Source organism: Xiphias gladius, chromosome 15 (assembly GCF_016859285.1).
Source record: "Xiphias gladius isolate SHS-SW01 ecotype Sanya breed wild chromosome 15, ASM1685928v1, whole genome shotgun sequence".
NCBI lineage: Eukaryota > Metazoa > Chordata > Actinopteri > Istiophoriformes > Xiphiidae > Xiphias > Xiphias gladius.
In genome coordinates, this window is record NC_053414.1 from 13,538,626 (window position 1) to 13,555,323 (window position 16,698).

Here is a 16,698-nt window from a genome sequence, read left to right on the forward strand (position 1 = left end):
AGCGCTAGGCGTGAAAATGTTAAGCTGCTTTCAGAATCCAAATCTAGTTTTATATGACTTTTAAATTGTGTGTATATTGACAGTATACCTATATTACTTTATGGTAGATTTATGTTACTGCACAATTTAGTTAATAAGCAATTTGATTACGTCACCTTGGGCTTTAGGAAATTTAAATGTGCTTTTTTCATGATTGTCTGATATTTTACACATACAGTACAGTACAGTGAATAGCAGTATACTACACTGTATAGTAGTAACTTACTCTGTCATGGTCAGGGGGAAAAAAAATGTATTACGCTCTACTCATAGTATATAAAATCAAAATGATGAAGACATAGAAACAATGAATTGAAGATAATAATTCACATATGCAAAGCAGACAAATACTAACAGCTTCAGAACAAAGGCAAAACAGCACTCAAGAGGTGTGTCTTGATTCAGAATTCCCTAGCTCGCATTTGCCATGTTTGGTTAACATGGTGGTTAGCTTTATTTATTTTGCCTATTTTATGCTGGATTCACCCAGCTCAGGAGATTGGGAGGTAATAAATCCGTGAGGTGTCATCTCGCTCCCCTCCCCTTTGCCTGGCATGTGCGAGTGCTACGCCACTTCTGATTAGTGCCGCCTTTCCCTCCCAGAAAGCCAGCAGACAGGAACAAACTGATTACTGCCCATCTTCAGGGGATTGGAGACACCTAACAGGAGGATTACATTAACATATTAACGGATGCCCCTCACCTGCAGCCCTCTTAATATCAATCCCATGCCCCTTTATTTTTTCGGGAGGGGTTTTGGTGTATGTGTGGTGTATTTCATCTTCAGATGGAGAGCAAATAAATAAAGAAAGATAGTGATTCCCTCTCTCTCCCATGGTGCACTATCTGTCATTGATGATAGGTGAAGAGGAGAGGGGTGCCTTTGAAGTTTTTCGACATAAAAGGCGCAAATAAACGCAAACACATCCTTTCAGCTACTCACATGAAATTAGGACCTGCTGAAGACGGGGGTAGGAAGCTGGCCTCCGCAGCCACACCTAATCACTCTGACGGCAGCAAAGACTTCAGTCTCTGCTCCACTGGGAACATCAGAATTAAGAATGAGGAGAAAAAAAAAATAAAAATCAAAAAAAGAGGGCTTTATTCTGCCTCAGCTACTTTTCCACTGTTTTTAACAATGTTCTGTTGAAACAAAAGAACAAACAACAAGCAAAAAAAGAGAAAAGTTGTGCCGCCCTCTGAAATCAATATGAGGAAACTTTGAGTTGGTTAGCGGAAGTGTGGATGAAGTTGACTCTGGCTCTGAAATCTTCTGTCTTTGATATTTTCACTGTGGAAAAATCATAGCATGATCCTATGAATCAATTACAAGGGTGGATGGGATAGTCCCTCCTATGAACTACCTCGGAGTACAGTGTAACAGCACAGACAGTGATAGTTATCAGAACTGTTAGTGTGAGGGAGCTCTATTCGCATTATTATTTGAAGCACTGCTCCAGACAAAATGAGCCTACTGCCATAGGAGATAAAGGGATTTAGAAATTCAAAAGAATAGAGATTTAAAAAATTAATGGTAGAAAGGATTTGCCATCTTGTTTCTACAACTCATAAGCAGAACATGACTTATAAAGGGTCAAGGAGACAAATTAGTTTTTAAAATAAAGTGATGGTAAAAGGGAAAAACAAGCTGTGAATATTTAATGGGCAGCACAGCCTCTTCACAAACAAATCAATATGGTGATAGTAAACATAAGGAGACTCATACTGTGGCATGCAGGCCGCGAAAGGAGGGAGGACAGGTGTCAGCGGGCCCAGCCACAGAGTTTAGGTTTGTCTTGACATTTCTGAAGGTTAAAAGATTGTAACTGTCTATCTGTGTCAGTCACTTTGCTCAAAAGGTCACAGCTAGTCTATTTTTCATTAATTATATTCTCAGATGTCTTCAGAATGCACAGACACCCAACAATCCCAACTCCCTAAACAACGGCCACTGAAAGGTTGTAACAGAGGAATACATACATAAATTTATAATTCAACATTTACACTGAAGGCTTGGTCACATCTGATTACAGGCAATGGTTTATATTTGCTCTGTGTAATTAATTCATTAGAAAGTGACCATCCTTGCTATGTATATTACAAACAAGAGGTACTTGAAATAAAATGTCTAATTTCATTTGGTCTGGTGTTCAAATCTGTAGGGCAAGATGCATAATGCCTGGAAAGCTGAATGACAGATGACTCATCTTTCAAATTGCGACGCATCTAGATGAATATATAAGTAAAGGAAGCCAGAGATGTCCGCAAACATAGATATGACGGTGGATCTGTGATGATATCAGCAGTCATCTATTCCGCAATTTTCTGTAACAGCCAAAGAACTTTGAAACCATTTTACACCATCAGATGCACCTCACAATGCCCCTTTTTCCCTTCACGGCATCCACAAGCCAGGAATGCCAGGAATTCAATTACAAGGGTGATCTAATGAACAGAATGGCTTCCTCAGCCTCCCAAGTAATCAGATGTAAACATCATTAAATTTTTATCAGATGCTCTGAAGCATGGGCATTGTAAAAAATAAATCCAAAGAGGACTTGAGGACATGCTCTGAAGCCAAATAGTGGCCTTTCTGTAAATCAAGCATTTGATAATCGGTGTTATTTATATTTTGTCCAATCAGTCCAAATCGAAATTAAACCATCTGTATTCTGTACCTAAAGTTTAGAAAAAGTATTTGTTATGGTAGCAAAGGATTGTGAAGAACAAAATTACAACAAAGGACATATTGCAAACTCCTGCTCACACAATAGTTGCAAGTAAGGCTTCACTGAAAACATTTAATTGCCCATGGGACTGTGGAGATAGTGACACATAACGTCAGAGTGCTAAAAGGAAACTGGTTTATGACTTCTGCAAACTGGCTTCAGCCATGGGTTTGACAGAGTCAGACTGTAAAGGAGGGATTGAGCTAGTCTGGAGAGCCTTCTGGAAGCTAAAGGCCCTCTGGAGAAAATGCAGGACTCCAGCGGAACTTAAGCTAGCCATATTCAGATCCACCTGCCTCTCTATTCTCACTCTGAAATAACATCATACAAACAGAAACACTCTGACAAGCCGAACTCAAATGCCAATGGCTGCTCCACCATGTTTTAGTAAAGCCAATGTCCACAGCACCCAACAGAGGCAACTCTTCTCACATATACTACTGATTCTGACAACCTCCCCATGAAAAAGCAACAGCATGGACAACCCAGGGCCCCCTCGAGGACAAAGATGGCAGGCTTACTTCCAACCAAATTGGAAGGTGGCAGAGGACAGGACAAGCTGCAGAGTCACCACTGACGACTAATCAATAAGTAAGTTTGGTTGGAATTTTTTTCATTTGGATAGTAGTCTCTCATCCCGGGTTGTATTGCAATGTTTCCCAACACAGTCTTTTAGGGTGTAATTTATTTGTTGGATGTGAGACAAAACACAGCTGATCAGTAATCAGATTAATTTAGCACCTTGAAACATGAGGCCTTTGTATGATACAGGGGAAAAGAAATCCTGACAAAAACTTGTTTATATGAAGTCTATTGCACCTTCTTGCACACTGGCTTTGGCCTTTGCAATACTTTAAAGCTTGTGAACACAGTTGTAAAATGTTCAATACTTGACACTTACCATATGTACTTAGTGTTTTTATATTGCTGCTGTAATTAAGACTTCATTTTGTTTTCTTATTGTGTGTAGGCCTTGTGAAGAGGATTTTACAGTTTGCTTGTCCATTACTCTACCCATCACCTTTGACCCGCTCTGGAGCACTAAATGCTTTTCTTGTTTTACCATGCGAAGCAAGGCTTAAATAACAACGCTTCTCTTGCGCTCTGGGGGCATGTAAGAAAATGGCACACAACCTGAAGTGAACAATGGTATGTGCACTCAGAGCACCTCTCAGAGCATTCCCCGAGCAGGATGCTCCACCGCTGTGACCAAGCCCTAAAGTGAGCACAGGACTCTTCTGGGGCATGAAATAATAATAACATCCCACTTCCGTCTCCCTGCAAGAGAGGTGGAGAGGAAAGTATATGAGGGCCTTCTATTGTCACCGTTCACTAGAGAGATACCAGTATCCCCGAGACTTTAATGGGAAAGACAATAGAGCTGGCCTAAAAAGGCTTCCCATTAAAATTTAATCAGAGACTTTTGTCTCTCACTATATGTGACGATCTGTATGTCTGTGAGTGTGTGTGTGTGTGTGTGTGTGTGTGTGTGTGTGTGTGTGTGTGTGTGTGTGTGAGTGTGTGTGAGTGTGTGTGAGTGTAAACGACTACGGGGACAGGTAACAGCACTCACAGCCCATCTTCATCCCCTCTCGTGTTGTTTGCTTCAAGTTCATCCCATCCCTGTACCTTGGGAGAGTTATTTCATTTTCTCCCAGGTGTGTCACTATCCTCCTTTAACCACCCAACCACATGGCAACTGCTCGAAAAAATGTTAAGGACAAATTGGATTAACACCACGGTCTACGGTCTGGGCACTTAACAAACACAGATGCACTTAAGGGAGCCCACAGAATGATATGTGACTGGACAAAGAACAGGATAGATGGAGCCTGGGCATGACCACAGGACTGGTGTAATATGTCATCTACCGGAAGAGCTATCGGCTCAGCCTACTGGAAAAGGAGTAAACTCCCAAGTGCTGAAGGTAAATTATATCCTGTCAAGTGCGTCTGTCCTACTTTTGTGGCAAACATGTTTTTTTATTTTTATTTTTTGTTATCAATAAGGTTTTTTATCCAGTTAGAGAAAACTTATTTGTTTGCAGTTTTGTGTTCTTTTCAATACAGACATAATTTCTTTGGAAGAATACTGATTATAAAGGTAGACTAAGTTAGAAACTTTTTTTTACTCAAAAAGTTACTTCATCCTTGAATCCATCTTATATCTTTTAGTGTTTTAAATACCTACTTACATCAACTAACTAAAATTCATTTTTTTAGCATTATCCATTTCCTTCTGGGGCAATCTAAGCAACAAATCAACAGTGGAGGTTAAGGCATCAGTATGATAAACGTGTTAACTTACAGTAGGGAGGCCTGGCCCCAGTAAACCTTGAATAAATTCTAACATTATGCAGCTGTGGCCTGTTGCACTGGAAGATTCCAGAAAAAGAGCGAGCTCATTACTCTCTCTCTCTCTCACACACTCTCTCTCTCCATCAAGTTGTAGGTGTGTTTAGAGAATGCATAACTGCATTTGACTGTGTCAGCTGCATTGAATCAATTTAAAGCACCATTATGATCTTCTAATAATCTATTTAAAGCATATGATGCTTTAAATGGATTATTAGAAGATTTAGAAACATTGTGTAAGCACCAGAGGGTTAAAGGGTAAAAAAAAAAAAAAAAAAAACACCAGCTGCCAAAGTAAATCAATTATTAATTAACTGCAGACACTGCAGTTGAGGTTTAATTTACATACATACATATACGTACATACATTAGTTTTTAGCTAATATGGAATGTGCAACTCCTAACTGTCTTTAATTGTACTTTATTTCCTTCATACTTTAGAAAAAGCCATTGATAAATGCTAATACCACTTCAGTTTCATCTGGTGACATTTCATGGCGAGGCTCAGCAATTGATTACCTCTCTATGCTTTGTAATTGTTTCTTCAAGGTACTGTGATCCTGTGTGCAAGTTAAGTTCCACATATGGATTTCTTTCCAATTAAGGTTGGAATTATTCACAGGGGGCTAACCCTTGACGGCCTGCAAACAATGACATAACATTGGAAAAACATTTTTGAACCAATCGATGAGAAACAACCAAATGATGTTGGCTGAATGATAAACAGCTCTGCTTCCTGGACCTACACCATCAGGCTCTTAAGAGGTCTGATGTCAAGTAGAGTGACACACACACAGATTCATAAACACACTTCAAACAGACCTGATCTCATAGTCTCAGAGGCAGCTCGTTCTGCAAGGTAGGGAGTTGAGACCTGTGGGGAACACTGTTCCAAAGGAATGGCTTTATGGAAATGAGGGTTAAAGGCAGGATCGTCCGCCCTCTGATATGGAGCCTATGAAGCGCTGACACATGCCCCCCTACCACTCTCCAACATGAAACCATGTTATATGAGAGGGGGTCACCGTTCACCCTAATCACGGCCGTGACATGACATGCTGTAGGTTGCCCCTCAGTGTTAAATATTTATGTCAGCACCGCCGTATTGCCTTGATGGCTGTCAAGACTTTGACACATGCTCTCTCTCTTTCTCTATCTATCTATCTCCCTCTCTCTCTCTTTCTGTTTCCATTAAAATTCAACAAAAACAGAAAAACAACAGAAAAACACAAAAGGCATAAGCTAAAAGTAGAGGCTTTTACGTATTTATAACAGAGACTGGTCGTTAGAAATGACGCATTACTGTATATGCAAAGGCATGCACTATTTTCAGGTGCTTCTTTGTTTCACTCAAAACTCTATGCGCCAGTGTGCATTGGTGCCAAAAAACCAACTGGGGACTGTCCCAACGACTGTGGATGAAAATGATCTGTTTAGCCATATCAATACACAATTCACCAAACTCCTTCTGAGTTTGTATTCTAATTAATGCAGCCCCTGTTAAATAAACTACAATAAACAAAACTGCAAATGCAAAATAAACACATGACTTTCTGTCCTCTCTTGATAAACTACCATTGTTTAGCTAGGAGTGATTTCACTCACATGACACAATCTAAAAGATTTTGGGGGTGACTTGAGATCATTGGAGACAGTACTCTTCTCCTCTTGCCTTGTTGGCTCCCCCATGATAGGTGTCAAAGATATTCTAATGAATGTCAGAGTACATTTCAGGGGGCCATGCTCCGTACAAACCACTGGAGTGGCCCATCTTATGGGGCTGCCAACCCCCCCCCCCCATGCTAAGCTCCCCACCACTCTCTTCATGTTCAGGAGGGTTAAGAAGATTAATCAATGTCAATGTCTTTTCCCTTTTGAAGCCAATAAGGTGCACACTGTCTGGCCATGCCCAACAGAACATCACTTTGTTCCGTCGCACAGCCGCCCCTTCGCTGCCCTCACTGACCCCCCGGCAGTCCCACTTGTCAAAGTCAAGGGGGCGTTTGGCGTTTGGTAGAGACTGGCCTTCCGGATAGCACTCAGCTCCGCCCTGCTTGACCTATTCTCTGATATTTGACCACTCGGTTGCAAGACACTTGCTCTTTCGAGCTGAAATGTCACTGGGGCATCTTGTCAGCTCACAGACACCTCGGCCTGACAAGCGATTTTACTTTGGTGTGCTACAAGGCAGAAAATACAGGGCCATGGCCTTGATGCACACAAACTGTCAGCTAGCCAGCAGGACTACTTGTTACTGACTTACTGGCCCAGTAATAAAACACCTGAATCGGTAAAAATGTGTGGCCGGGACAATATATCAATACCTGAAAAATGACGTGGCCATGCACGAGGAATGAAAGCTGAAATCCTCTGGATAAAACACTATGGGTTGAGAGAGTACACAAACCTAAATCCAGTGTTTGGTTTAACTAATACAATGACAGCAAACTTAACAAAGCAGTTGTCCTTGGAGCTTGACACATGGCAAAAAAAGGCAACTGATAACCTTTGACTTCCCCTGTGCTAAGCTCCTGCCTCCTTTTACCGCTCCTATTTTCACCCTCTCCTCCCCATACTTTCTTTTCTTGTCATCTCGACCCCCATCTTGTCTATTCACCTTTAAGGTTTTTACTAAATCAGCATGTTCTTCAGTTAAATGAGGGAAAGCACACTCCTCTCCCGTTTCTTTGACCGCCAGTGGCATTGCAGCATGAAAGAGAAGGATGGGGATTGGAAGTAGCAGTCACATCATTTCTGGTTTGCGCAACCTGCTCAAAGTTTGCAACTAAATGCTTGTCTCCAGTCGGGCTGACAGGGGAGAAGTGGGCGCTCAGTGAACCATGGCCAGGCTGCCATGAAATGACAGGAATCATTGGCATACATTTCAAACAGCCTCGCGCTATCCTATTAAAGTGCCACATCCCCACTTTAAAACAGACAAGAAGGAATCCGCTTTGATAGATAGAGACTAAAATGGCTTATTGATTTTCTCGTCCCTTTTTTCTTTGTTAGGAACTTTTAAAAATTAGACCCCAAACTTATCTTTATTTTTTTTTAATTACAACGGAATGGAAAAATAAGGAAAGTGGTCTCTTGTGTCATCACAGCTTCTGTATAGTTACATTCATTGAAATGTTTAAATTGTTATGCAATTAAGGAATTACACGGCACCAAATTCTAGTAAGACTACAGACTGTCATGTAATTACAGTATAAATACAGTGAATTAAGTTGTTGGCAGTGGGATGAAATAACATTGTACAACGTGATTAATAATAATGATAGTGATGAAAAAAAAACTATATAACATTGTTAATGTTAAATTATGCTGACCTAAACATAACACCTTACTTTTTAATCTTTTTTTATACTCCTACCAGTTCATTATGTTGGCAAGTCGTACTCTGTGTATAGTTTCAGTGGTTTAGTGGCTTTAGTAAATGTAGAGTTTTATTCCACAATTTGTTAACTCACCTAAAGATAAAAAGTGATCCAGTATGTCATGAGTAGTTACAAAATTAAATTAATTGAGCAACTCAGTAAAAAGGCCAACTGCTGAGGTTAGAATAACCATTTCGAATATCTATTTTTTTGGTGATATTTATAACTAATATTGAGCTTTATCATGCAATGTCAATGACTCTTCTGACTATAATTATGTCCATGGACTATTGTGAATACTGTAGTTTTTTGGCGACCAAAATATACCATGCACAGTATAAATAAATATTCTGCATACTGAGGTGAATTTAATTTTTCATAACACTGATTTACAGTAATTTTCTATTACGATCAGGATAATAAATGATTAATAGAACACAGAGATGGCAATAAAAAAGTATTTTATCACAGAGGTAGTGTTCATGACTTGACTGCTTACAGCCTTTTAACTTAACTGCTTGACTTGACTGCTTATAGTACATTTAGCCCATTATGACACAGGAAGTAATGAGAAGTAATGGTCCTTTAAGCAGTTTACAAAGCTGTTAGTAGAGGAGTAGGGAGTCACAAAGTAGAATCAGACAGGGGGCTAACAATTGGACAATGGTAGAAATGTTTAAGGAATTAGATTTTAAAAGCGTATCTGATTGCACTAAGCTGGTGCTCAGGTTTAAGGTGATACTTGTGGGGTTCAGTCTGCAAGAATAACTGGAGTTTACACTGTATGAAACGCTCAGTAAGTGCTAAAGACCAGTTAGAGGACTTCTCCATGAAGCTTATCCAACTATTTTGTTTCAAAGAATATGTTTAGGATGACTCTAACCTTTAAAATTGAGCAATGTGGATCTGGTGAGATCGGTTGCTTCATAAATATTGTACTGTTAGAAGGATAATCGAATTAACATAATTATTTCAGAGCTGCCTGAGGCAAGTGATTCATTCAGTGTCAAAGGGCTTGTGTCTAGCTGCAGGGTTGGATTTGATCAATTACAGTATATCCTTAAATTCAAGTCAATGGCCTAAATTTTAGTGAAAAATACATTAAATTCACAAATTTGTTACTTTTTGACTAAACTGGAAATTCAGGAACACCTTGACACAGAGCAGGTGGATTTAAACTTGGGGGCAGAGCTCTGAGGGTGAATTCTATACTTCTGCTCTGCTTGATACAAACAAATCCACAGAATTAGCCTAAATGATGACTGTGGCTGGACAAAGTCCTAACAACCCTGTCAAATGCTTTGTGCCTTTCAGAATAGAGACTGTGTTCTGGCCCATCAGTTTCATAAGGCCTACATTATGGATCGTTGAGTATGTTGAGACACCCATTGCAGGGGATCTGCTGCCAAGCTTGATTCCCACACTGCTCGGCACAAATATTACAGCCATAAATGGCGTAAAACACAATGATCTGGAGGCCAAGGCCATCTTCCTCTCATCTATCATTCAATCCTGTCTAATTAGGGTCTTTTTGTCATACTGAGAGAGGGGCACTGAGTAGCAATTCTGGTGTGTCAATGGTACAAAAGAGGGGGTCGCATTTCCATCTGACAGTGTGATGGAGATTGAATGTGAGCTTTAGGAAGATAAATGGGCATCCAGCAACCCTCCGACACTATCTGCAAAGCTGCTCTATAACCCTCCCCGGGGAATCGCTTAACAGTGAACATTTGGGGCCTCTTTCGTTAAGTTCTGCTTAGGTTTGTCAATAACTTGTCAGGTACCCGACTCATTTCAGTTTAATTAGTGAATACATTCAGGGAAAAGAGAAATTCAAACCACTGAAAATGCAGATAATGTTTAAAACAGTCAAGGATATGGGTAACCTATTTCAGTTTTTGGAATTACAAGGGAAAAATTGTGGGTTTGCCAGATTTGTTGTACAATAAAACCACTATAACAATGATACAAATTGGTCAGTTTGGCAGATAAAATAGCAATTAAAGTCATGGTTCTAAGTTCTGATCGATAGTGATTAACTGATAATATTGAGAGAAAAATATTAAAGAATGCCAACTGATTCAGTGGTTTTCCTTCAAAACAAACAAAAATAAGATATTGTCATTGGAGATGTTATAAATATTTCTTTTGATATAATTATTATAATAAATAATTTTGTAAAATACATTCAAAACAACTTAACAAAAACATGACGTACTGTACGACTTTGGTTTCTATTCCATGTGCACCATTAACTGCACAAGCAATGTATTTAAAAAAAAAAAAAAATCCAAACTTAACAAGTAAACTTTTGTCATGGCTCAACAATCATTGAATACAACTATTACTTTACCATCACTCCTACTTGTTACAACAAAATCAGATGTTTTCTTTTAACTTACTTTAAGAAAAGATAATTATTTAATTTACTCTGAAATAATCTTAATTTGTGACAGAGTGGGTGTGCACCAGAGGGTATGAGTGAATGTAATTGGGTGTACGTGTCAATGTGTGTAATGTGTGTGAGTGTGTGTGAGCGTGTGTGAGTGTGTGTGAGTATGTGTGCAGGGAGGGGTCAGTCTCTCTCCCTAACAGCCCCAGCGGCCCTGCTTTAGGCCCGGTGACAGGGCTCTGTCTCTCAGCCACACTTGACTGGGTCCCACTGACACTCAACTGTCAAGCCGGCAAGCCCTCAACCACCGCCCTAACATGCTCTACAGCTTCACCCAATTAACTTGCTTTCACTTGACATCGTGGCAAAGAGCTTCATAATAGGTGGTCAAGGTGCAGTGTGTCTGCTTTCGCCCTTCTCTGACGACTAGCAGCGCGCATACACACACATTCAAGTGTTGCCCCCATCATCCATCCCCCTCTACTACCTCTCAATGCTTTTGTGACTCTGTAGGTCTAGCAGGCCTCTCTTGACTGCCTCTGCCTGCTCACTGCACTGTGACAGCGGGAGAGCATTGATCCAGAGGAGGGGAATGCAGTGGGGTACAAACATTCTTGCATGGAAACCTACGTACACTAATTCTACTGGACACGACTCAGTCTTCTCACTATGGAATACAAAACTACATATGCAGATATGCACATTTGTGTGGTTCTGTGCTTGCATGAACGCTTGCGAGCACGTGTTAACATGCGTCCGTGCATGCTTTGTAGTTTGGTGCGTGTATGTGCATTATATCGATGTGTATTTCCAAATGTGACTGTACAAGTATGTGTGTTTGTGGAGCATTGTGAGGCTCTCCAGCCTCCTCTCTATTAGACATTCAGTAAGTTGGACACCAAGCCAGACCGGGCGCAGGAAAGAAAGCGATTTGACCCCCAACTGCCCGTTTGGGGAAGAGGGTCTTGAAGCATGTCAGCTCCGCTCAGGCTCCACTTCCCCTCTGTGTCCTTCTTATTTTTTCCCTAGTGCCAGGCCCAAACTTTGAAAACATCCACCTTAATAGGACCTAGTCAGCGAGAGCTACTCTTCCGTCTATCAAACTGTGATCCAAGGTGTCAGCCTGGGCCAGCTTTGACAGAATGTCTCCAAACGAACAGTACAATAGTGTTTCCCTCCCCAGCACTCGGCTACTCTAGTGTAGCCCCCTGGCTGCCTGGGCTCTCCATCTCACTACACCACCTCTCCCTTAGTTCGCCTGCTTGATTTCACTTCTTAAAACACCTTGCAACAGTGGGTTGACTGACAGCCACAAGCCAACCTAATTGTCTTCTTTTCCAATTTAGAACACATTGGAACACTTCAGTCTTATTTCCCTTCTTAAGGAGATGAACTTCTTCCTGAAGAATGAGGAAATATGAATTTACTCATCATTATTTAATCACAATGCCTTATCAAATATGTACAGTAGCTTTACTAGAAACTGCATTGATAAAAGCAAAATGAGAACCCTCATGTAGCTGGTATTGTATATTTCTCAATTATATGTGGAGTTTTTATAGAATTTAGGAACTAAAGTTTGAAGAGCCTGGAGTGATTTGACCCAGAACAAATGCCTCATATTCCAAACTCCAAATCATGTATGTACACAAAATAAATACTGGTCTTAAATTCCCACAACATAACAATCCCAATTCGTCCATTCTTCACTCTGCTCAAAATAATACAATTCATAGCAGTCAGGCCCTATGGCTTCCCAAATTTGTAAAGCATCGATCGAGGATATTGACCACCATTCACCAGATGCAACTCCCTGTGTTTTAACACAGTGGGCTGAAATTATATCTGGCCTTCCTATTAAACAATAGGCTTCCCACTGGTCCACATTACTGTATGATAAGTGAAAACAAAATATGAGAGGTGAAAATTAACATTAGTAACCACTAGAAATGCATAAATTTGTATCGCTTGCAATACCCAGATGGAATTTACTAAAATGTTAATGAAGATAACTATTCCATGAAATAACACCACATAATTTTGTTTGGATTTTGTAATACTTAAATCACCTGAACCTTTATATCTTCAATGCTGCTGCTAGACATCCACTGAAAAGAATGAGAGAGTTAAGTGAGAGACTCAGGAAGCTGACTGTTACTGAGACCTAAGTGTTGTTTGGTTTGGTGATCTGATTGTGCTGTTAAGTTTTAACTATTAATACACAGTTTGGGGCTGCATTAGAGTACACTTGAACCACCAAAATCTCTCTGATGACTTCCACAGCTGAGGCTTTGTCCAATAAATTAAAAATAACACAGCCAGCTATGTGTGAATCAGAGCTTCTTCTGCAAACCGGACCATTTTAGGTAAGGGAAAATAAAGTCCTTTCTCCAGGCTCAGAGTCCAGGAGTGCCACTGGAGAATAGGCATGTGGTTTCATCCAGAGGTTCACAGTACACCTGAGTGGCAGTGTAGTGCAGGTCCCAGTCTCTCTTCTCTCCTCAGCCAAATGCACCCCTTTAGCCCTTTAGCTGCCAGTGTATTTTGTCATTCAAGTTGTATGAAACCACTGTGGATTACTATGAGGAGGAGGCATATTGCACTACAGCTATACACCAAAGCTTCTTAACAGCACCACTTGATGTTATTTTCTCTCTTTTCTTGTGTACTTGTATGGCTATACATTGTGAGGACCAGTCTAAGTTTTAAACCACTGGACATTTTGAAAAAGTGAGGACATTTCGGTTGGTCCTCACTTTCTGACACACCTTTAAAGGGCTGTTTGAGGGTTAAGACTTGGTTTTAGGGTTCAGGTTAGAAATCTGTTTAGGTTATGGTTAGGGTAAGGGTTGGGATTAGGTATTTAGTTGTGATGGTTAAGGTTAGGATAAGGGGCTAGGGAAAGCATTATTGTCGATCAGTGTCCTCGCAAAGATAGAAGCACGAATTTGTGTGTGTGTCTCCCAATCGACTGTGCTGGTGTTTAGATGGCATCACTTGCCCCTCTAACCATCTCTGAGTCAACAAATGAGTCCACACTAGGTACTACTGGAGGAGCTCCCAGTGGTTTCCCAAGTTCCTGCCAGAGCTGGTGGAGACACACATACATATACTTATGCACACACGCACTTGCCCAGACACACACACACACACACACACACACACACACACACACACACACACACACACACACACACACACACACACACACACACACAGACGAACCAGCTAGTCCCAAGGACACTCATGTGGTTTCACATCTAGTCAACCACCCAAACAGACCATTTTGGTCTTCCAGTTCTCTTTAACATCCATATCCACAAAGAGAGCACTGGCACAATATTAATAACACTTAATCATTTCCTCTGGCCTAAATGATTTCTTTATTGTACTGTGGAAACAGCAACCCAAGACATGAATTGGGTTTTAATCTGGCTGAATGTCCAAACGGTCTTCAGCAAACACACACGCACCCACAACACCCACACACCCACACACACACACACACACAAATGTGCAATGTGACATACAGTAGTCACATCATGAAATGTGCTCCTGATGCATTTTCCTCCTGACTTTTCTCAGACTCTTAAAAATGTAATATGAGTGAACCTTGCTGAAGCATACTGTAAATTAATAATAAAACTGGAACTTAGCGTAAATATTTCTGCATCACCTATTCAAGTATCGTGCCCTGTTTTATGTTTTATGCTTCAAATTCCATGCCATGGCTGCTTCCTTTAGTGAATTTTCAATTCATATCAGGATAAGCGGTCTGTTCTCAGGAGTACCATTAGAATAAGACAAGTATTTAGCTTCAAGGAAAAAGCCTTTGAAATGAAGCCCTCGCTGTAATAGTAGAAGTAGCAACCTATCTGAGAGGGAAAGACTCATTATTTGTTGGAGCAGGATGTGGCTAAGAACAATTTCAGGACAGCCTTTACATACAGCGGCCTGTATGCTCGTTTTCCCACTGTTTCCCATTATTCACATTGTTCAGGTCATCCATTGCACTAAATGTCATTTTAGTCCAGCTGAAATAATTGTTTCATTTTACATTTAAGAAAATATGAGCATCTATATAGCTTAACTGTGACTTGGCTGTAACCCTATTTTCAAGGAAGAAATAGCTGTCTGGAAAAGAATTAAGCAAGAGACGGAGCAAGGAAGAGAGACAGACGGGTGTGAATGGGAAAAGAGGAGGAGGGGGCAGTATTTTAATGCCTGTTGTCACCACGTAATGTCCTTAATACGACAAAATGCTGAACCAGAGAAACCGGAGAAGACTTTTATAAAATCCCCCTGCTGCCTCCAACATATCTCCGGGATATTCCAAGAGCAAAACGTATAAATCTGGGTCTTTTCACATCCAAGTCCCTCTCCTGAACACTGAATTCACACACATACACATACACACACACATACTGAGACACACTAAGTCCCACAGGACCTATGACTGCACTTTGAATACATGCTGCACAATACCCTGCCCTTGTTGGAGCCAGCCTCGGCTGGGTTATACTGAGACTATAATAACATGCTCTCAGCAAGACAAGGTGTTAGTTGGTCCTCTCTAAACTGTCCTGTTACCATGTTGCTAATATAAATTAAGAGTCTCATGTCATCTTTACTACTGTGAGACTCAGCAGAATGACTCATACCTCTAAGGTATTTGGCAGCAGGGTTAAATCTGGACTTTTTGTGCTTATTGTTTAACATAGATGATAAAGCCAAAGAATCCCGTATCTGTTGTTTAGTTAGTTGTCTTCTCCATTCGCGAGTTGTATTCCATAGCCATGCCATGATTTATTTTTAATTTACTTTCTCTTCTCACAGCTTACATTTTCTCTCCATCTCTCATCTTGTTATGTGCGTGTGGGGTGTGCGAAGACTGTTTGTGAATGAATGTCTGTGTCCTCATGGATCTATTTATTTGTTTCGGTGAACCACAAGCCGGCGAGCTGAGGAAGAACCGTCATTTTGCATAAACAGTCATGAAACACGAGGGAGGGAACAAGGAGAACAGAAAGGGAGGAGGGGAAGAAAAAAATTCGGAGGAACAAAAGGAAGACAGAGGTGTAGCATGTTTGGGGAAAGACTGCAACTCTCCTGCAGGGCCTGGGGACACAGTGACGGCTAACTTGGCCCATTCCCCACCCAGAGCTTGACGACAGGAATTTAATGCCAGCTCTAACATCTGAACCGCACAGCAGGAAAAGGAAGAGGAGGGAATGGTGGGATAGGAAATACTCTCCCCACCTTTATGTCAAACACAAGTCTGTGTGCAACTGTGCTGTTGCTGCCACCTGAGAGACACATTAACGTCCTCCCCGGCTCCATGCCAGCGTCATTCCCCTCCTCGACTCACACTCACACATAGACATACAGAGTCATGACTGCACAAATTTAAACAGACTCTCTTTCACAAACCCACTGACTGTTTGTAGCTTGCCCCCAGGGTCGATTAGGTCGCAGGACCAGGCCTGTCCCCATATGGAGGCTTTTGGTGCCACACCCAGTTCGATTTCCCTTCTGGCTCCCTGATTAAATCAAGCTGGACATTTCTGTGGAGGTGGGAAAGAAGGAGGGAGAGTAAGAAGGAAGGGAGAGAGAAACTACTGCCAAACTCCAGGCAAGCAGTGACACACTGTTCCAGCAAGTCACACAAACTTATCTTTCTCTCTCTCCTATCTTTACCTCCTTTGCCTCTATCCATTCATTTTCTCAAAGCATTCTATTTTTGAAAAATGAGTCGGTATATACATTATACTATATGCCTCTGAGAAGCAAAAATGTCATCTGTA

At 40.9% G+C, this 16,698-nt stretch overlaps 1 long non-coding RNA gene across 1 annotated transcript in view; it reads right to left on the reverse strand.

Annotated features, from left to right (window-relative positions):
• Nucleotides 1-1,021: 1,021 nt before the first annotated feature.
• Nucleotides 1,022-16,698, reverse strand: part of LOC120799826 — a 40,241-nt gene continuing 24,564 nt past the window's right edge. Inside the window, exon 3 of the long non-coding RNA XR_005708893.1 lies at nucleotides 1,022-1,079. This is a non-coding gene — a long non-coding RNA (uncharacterized LOC120799826). The remainder of the gene's footprint in view (nucleotides 1,080-16,698) is intronic.